Source organism: Argopecten irradians, chromosome 3 (assembly GCF_041381155.1).
Source record: "Argopecten irradians isolate NY chromosome 3, Ai_NY, whole genome shotgun sequence".
NCBI lineage: Eukaryota > Metazoa > Mollusca > Bivalvia > Pectinida > Pectinidae > Argopecten > Argopecten irradians.
The window spans coordinates 71,282,083-71,288,082 of record NC_091136.1 but is presented as its reverse complement, the minus strand read 5'-3'; positions in this window follow the sequence as shown (position 1 = coordinate 71,288,082).

Below are 6,000 nucleotides of genomic sequence, written 5' to 3'. Positions count from 1 at the left end.
CGGGGCCCAATAGGGGAAATAGAGGTAAATCCTTTAAATCGCTACTTGTCATAGAGTTCTGCATGGATTGTAACCAAATTTGGCCACAAACATCCTTGGGGGAAGGGGGAACAGAACTTGTATAAATTTTGGCTCTGACCCCCCCGGGGGCAGGAGGGGCGGGGCCCAATAGGGGAAATAGAGGTAAATCCTATAAATCGCTACTTGTCCTAGAGTTCTGCATGGATTGTAACCAAATTTGGCCACAAACATCCTTGGGGGAAGGGGAACAGAACTTGTATAAATTTTGGCTCTGACCCCCCGGGGGCAGGAGGGGCGGGGCCCAATAGGGGAAATAGAGGTAAATCCTTTAAATCGCTACTTGTCATAGAGTTCTGAATGGATTGTAACCAAATTTGGCCACAAACATCCTTGGGGGAAGGGGAACAGAACTTGTATAAATTTTGGCTCTGGTCCCCCGGGGGCAGGAGGGGCGGGGCCCAATAGGGGAAATAGAGGTAAATCCTTTAAATCGCTACTAGTCATAGAGTTCTGCATGGATTGTAACCAAATTTGGCCACAAACATCCTTGGGGGAAGGGGAACAGAACTTGTATAAATTTTGGCTCTGACCCCCCGGGGGGCAGGAGGGGCGGGGCCCAATAGGGGAAATAGAGGTAAATCCTTTAAATCGCTACTAGTCATAGAGTTCTGAATGGAATGTAACCAAATTTGGCCACAAACATCCTTGGGGGAAGGGGAACAGAACTTGTATAAATTTTGGCTCTGACCCCGGGGGGCAGGAGGGGCGGGGCCCAATAGGGGAAATAGAGGTAAATCCTTTAAATCGCTACTAGTCATAGAGTTCTGCATGGATTGTAACCAAATTTGGCCACAAACATCCTTGGGGGAAGGGGAACAGAACTTGTATAAATTTTGGCTCTGACCCCGGGGGCAGGAGGGGCGGGGCCCAATAGGGGAAATAGAGGTAAATCCTATAAATCGCTACTTGTCCTAGAGTTCTGCATGGATTGTAACCAAATTTGGCCACAAACATCCTTGGGGGAAGGGGAACAGAACTTGTATAAATTTTGGCTCTGATCCCCCGGGGGCAGGAGGGGCGGGGCCCAATAGGGGAAATAGAGGTAAATCCTTTAAATCGCTACTAGTCATAGAGTTCTGCATGGATTGTAACCAAATTTGGCCACAAACATCCTTGGGGGAAGGGGAACAGAACTTGTATAAATTTTGGCTCTGACCCCCGGGGGCAGGAGGGGCGGGGCCCAATAGGGGAAATAGAGGTAAATCCTATAAATCGCTACTTGTCCTAGAGTTCTGCATGGATTGTAACCAAATTTGGCCACAAACATCCTTGGGGGAAGGGGAACAGAACTTGTATAAATTTTGGCTCTGACCCCCCGGGGGCAGGAGGGGCGGGCCCCAATAGGGGAAATAGAGGTAAATCCTTTAAATCGCTACTTGTCCTAGAGTTCTGCATGGATTGTAACCAAATTTGGCCACAAACATCCTTGGGGGAAGGGGAACAGAACTTGTATAAATTTTGGCTCTGACCCCCGGGGGGCAGGAGGGGCGGGGCCCAATAGGGGAAATAGAGGTAAATCCTATAAATCGCTACTTGTCCTAGAGTTCTGCATGGATTGTAACCAAATTTGGCCACAAACATCCTTGGGGGAAGGGGAACAGAACTTGTATAAATTTTGGCTCTGACCCCCCGGGGGCAGGAGGGGCGGGGCCCAATAGGGGAAATAGAGGTAAATCCTTTAAATCGCTACTTGTCATAGAGTTCTGCATGGATTGTAACCAAATTTGGCCACAAACATCCTTGGGGGAGGGGAACAGAACTTGTATAAATTTTGGCTCTGACCCCCCGGGGGCAGGAGGGGCGGGGCCCAATAGGGGAAATAGAGGTAAATCCTATAAATCGCTACTTGTCCTAGAGTTCTGCATGGATTGTAACCAAATTTGGCCACAAACATCCTTGGGGGAAGGGGAACAGAACTTGTATAAATTTTGGCTCTGACCCCCCGGGGGCAGGAGGGGCGGGGCCCAATAGGGGAAATAGAGGTAAATCCTTTAAATCGCTACTTGTCATAGAGTTCTGCATGGATTGTAACCAAATTTGGCCACAAACATCCTTGGGGGAAGGGGAACAGAACTTGTATAAATTTTGGCTCTGACCCCCGGGGGCAGGAGGGGCGGGGCCCAATAGGGGAAATAGAGGTAAATCCTATAAATCGCTACTTGTCCTAGAGTTCTGCATGGATTGTAACCAAATTTGGCCACAAACATCCTTGGGGGAAGGGGAACAGAACTTGTATAAATTTTGGCTCTGACCCCCGGGGGCAGGAGGGGCGGGGCCCAATAGGGGAAATAGAGGTAAATCCTATAAATCGCTACTTGTCCTAGAGTTCTGCATGGATTGTAACCAAATTTGGCCACAAACATCCTTGGGGGAAGGGGAACAGAACTTGTATAAATTTTGGCTCTGACCCCCCGGGGGCAGGAGGGGCGGGGCCCAATAGGGGAAATAGAGGTAAATCCTATAAATCGCTACTTGTCATAGAGTTCTGCATGGATTGTAACCAAATTTGGCCACAAACATCCTTTGGGGGAAGGGGAACAGAACTTGTATAAATTTTGGCTCTGACCCCCCGGGGGCAGGAGGGGCGGGGCCCAATAGGGGAAATAGAGGTAAATCCTATAAATCGCTACTTGTCATAGAGTTCTGCATGGATTGTAACCAAATTTGGCCACAAACATCCTTGGGGGAAGGGGAACAGAACTTGTATAAATTTTGGCTCTGACCCCCCCGGGGGGCAGGAGGGGCGGGGCCCAATAGGGGAAATAGAGGTAAATCCTTTAAATCGCTACTTGTCATAGAGTTCTGCATGGATTGTAACCAAATTTGGCCACAAACATCCTTGGGGGAAGGGGAACAGAACTTGTATAAATTTTGGCTCTGACCCCCCGGGGGCAGGAGGGGCGGGGGGGCCCAATAGGGGAAATAGAGGTAAATCCTATAAATCGCTACTTGTCATAGAGTTCTGCATGGATTGTAACCAAATTTGGCCACAAACATCCTTGGGGGAAGGGGAACAGAACTTGTATAAATTTTGGCTCTGACCCCCCAGGGGGCAGGAGGGGCGGGGCCCAATAGGGGAAATAGAGGTAAATCCTATAAATCGCTACTTGTCATAGAGTTCTGCATGGATTGTAACCAAATTTGGCCACAAACATCCTGGGGGAAGGGGAACAGAACTTGTATAAATTTTGGCTCTGACCCCCCCGGGGGCAGGAGGGGCGGGGCCCAATAGGGGAAATAGAGGTAAATCCTATAAATCGCTACTTGTCATAGAGTTCTGCATGGATTGTAACCAAATTTGGCCACAAACATCCTTGGGGGAAGGGGAACAGAACTTGTATAAATTTTGGCTCTGACCCCCCGGGGGCAGGAGGGGCGGGGCCCAATAGGGGAAATAGAGGTAAATCCTTTAAATCGCTACTTGTCATAGAGTTCTGCATGGATTGTAACCAAATTTGGCCACAAACATCCTTGGGGGAAGGGGAACAGAACTTGTATAAATTTTGGCTCTGACCCCGGGGGCAGGAGGGGCGGGGCCCAATAGGGGAAATAGAGGTAAATCCTTTAAATCGCTACTAGTCATAGAGTTCTGCATGGATTGTAACCAAATTTGGCCACAAACATCCTTGGGGGAAGGGGAACAGAACTTGTATAAATTTTGGCTCTGACCCCCCTGGGGGCAGGAGGGGCGGGGCCCAATAGGGGAAATAGAGGTAAATCCTATAAATCGCTACTTGTCCTAGAGTTCTGCATGGATTGTAACCAAATTTGGCCACAAACATCCTTGGGGGAAGGGGAACAGAACTTGTATAAATTTTGGCTCTGACCCCCCGGGGGCAGGAGGGGCGGGGCCCAATAGGGGAAATAGAGGTAAATCCTATAAATCGCTACTTGTCCTAGAGTTCTGCATGGATTGTAACCAAATTTGGCCACAAACATCCTTGGGGGAAGGGGAACAGAACTTGTATAAATTTTGGCTCTGACCCCCGGGGGCAGGAGGGGTGGGGCTCAATAGGGGAAATAGAGGTAAATCCTATAAATCGCTACTTGTCCTAGAGTTCTGCATGGATTGTAACCAAATTTGGCCACAAACATCCTTGGGGGAAGGGGAACAGAACTTGTATAAATTTTGGCTCTGACCCCCCGGGGGCAGGAGGGGCGGGGCCCAATAGGGGAAATAGAGGTAAATCCTTTAAATCGCTACTTGTCATAGAGTTCTGCATGGATTGTAACCAAATTTGGCCACAAACATCCTTGGGGGAAGGGGAACAGAACTTGTATAAATTTTGGCTCTGACCCCCCGGGGGCAGGAGGGGCGGGGCCCAATAGGGGAAATAGAGGTAAATCCTATAAATCGCTACTTGTCATAGAGTTCTGCATGGATTGTAACCAAATTTGGCCACAAACATCCTTGGGGGAAGGGGAACAGAACTTGTATAAATTTTGGCTCTGACCCCCCGGGGGCAGGAGGGGGGGGGGCCCAATAGGGGAAATAGAGGTAAATCCTATAAATCGCTACTTGTCCTAGAGTTCTGCATGGATTGTAACCAAATTTGGCCACAAACATCCTTGGGGGAAGGGGAACAGAACTTGTATAAATTTTGGCTCTGACCCCCCGGGGGCAGGAGGGGCGGGGCCCAATAGGGGAAATAGAGGTAAATCCTATAAATCGCTACTTGTCCTAGAGTTCTGCATGGATTGTAACCAAATTTGGCCACAAACATCCTTGGGGGAAGGGGAACAGAACTTGTATAAATTTTGGCTCTGACCCCCGGGGGCAGGAGGGGCGGGGCCCAATAGGGGAAATAGAGGTAAATCCTATAAATCGCTACTTGTCCTAGAGTTCTGCATGGATTGTAACCAAATTTGGCCACAAACATCCTTTGGGGAAGGGGAACAGAACTTGTATAAATTTTGGCTCTGACCCCCCGGGGGGCAGGAGGGGCGGGGCCCAATAGGGGAAATAGAGGTAAATCCTTTAAATCGCTACTTGTCCTAGAGTTCTGCATGGATTGTAACCAAATTTGGCCACAAACATCCTTGGGGGAAGGGGAACAGAACTTGTATAAATTTTGGCTCTGACCCCCGGGGGCAGGAGGGGCGGGGCCCAATAGGGGAAATAGAGGTAAATCCTATAAATCGCTACTTGTCCTAGAGTTCTGCATGGATTGTAACCAAATTTGGCCACAAACATCCTTGGGGGAAGGGGAACAGAACTTGTATAAATTTTGGCTCTGATCCCCCCGGGGCAGGAGGGGCGGGGCCCAATAGGGGAAATAGAGGTAAATCCTTTAAATCGCTACTTGTCCTAGAGTTCTGCATGGATTGTAACCAAATTTGGCCACAAACATCCTTGGGGGAAGGGGAACAGAACTTGTATAAATTTTGGCTCTGACCCCCCAGGGGCAGGAGGGGCGGGGCCCAATAGGGGAAATAGAGGTAAATCCTATAAATCGCTACTTGTCCTAGAGTTCTGCATGGATTGTAACCAAATTTGGCCACAAACATCCTTGGGGGAAGGGGAACAGAACTTGTATAAATTTTGGCTCTGACCCCCCGGGGGCAGGAGGGGCGGGGCCCAATAGGGGAAATAGAGGTAAATCCTTTAAATCGCTACTTGTCCTAGAGTTCTGCATGGATTGTAACCAAATTTGGCCACAAACATCCTTGGGGGAAGGGGAACAGAACTTGTATAAATTTTGGCTCTGACCCCCCGGGGGCAGGAGGGGCGGGGCCCAATAGGGGAAATAGAGGTAAATCCTTTAAATCGCTACTAGTCCTAGAGTTCTGCATGGATTGTAACCAAATTTGGCCACAAACATCCTTGGGGGAAGGGGAACAGAACTTGTATAAATTTTGGCTCTGACCCCCCGGGGGCAGGAGGGGCGGGGCCCAATAGGGGAAATAGAGGTAAATCCT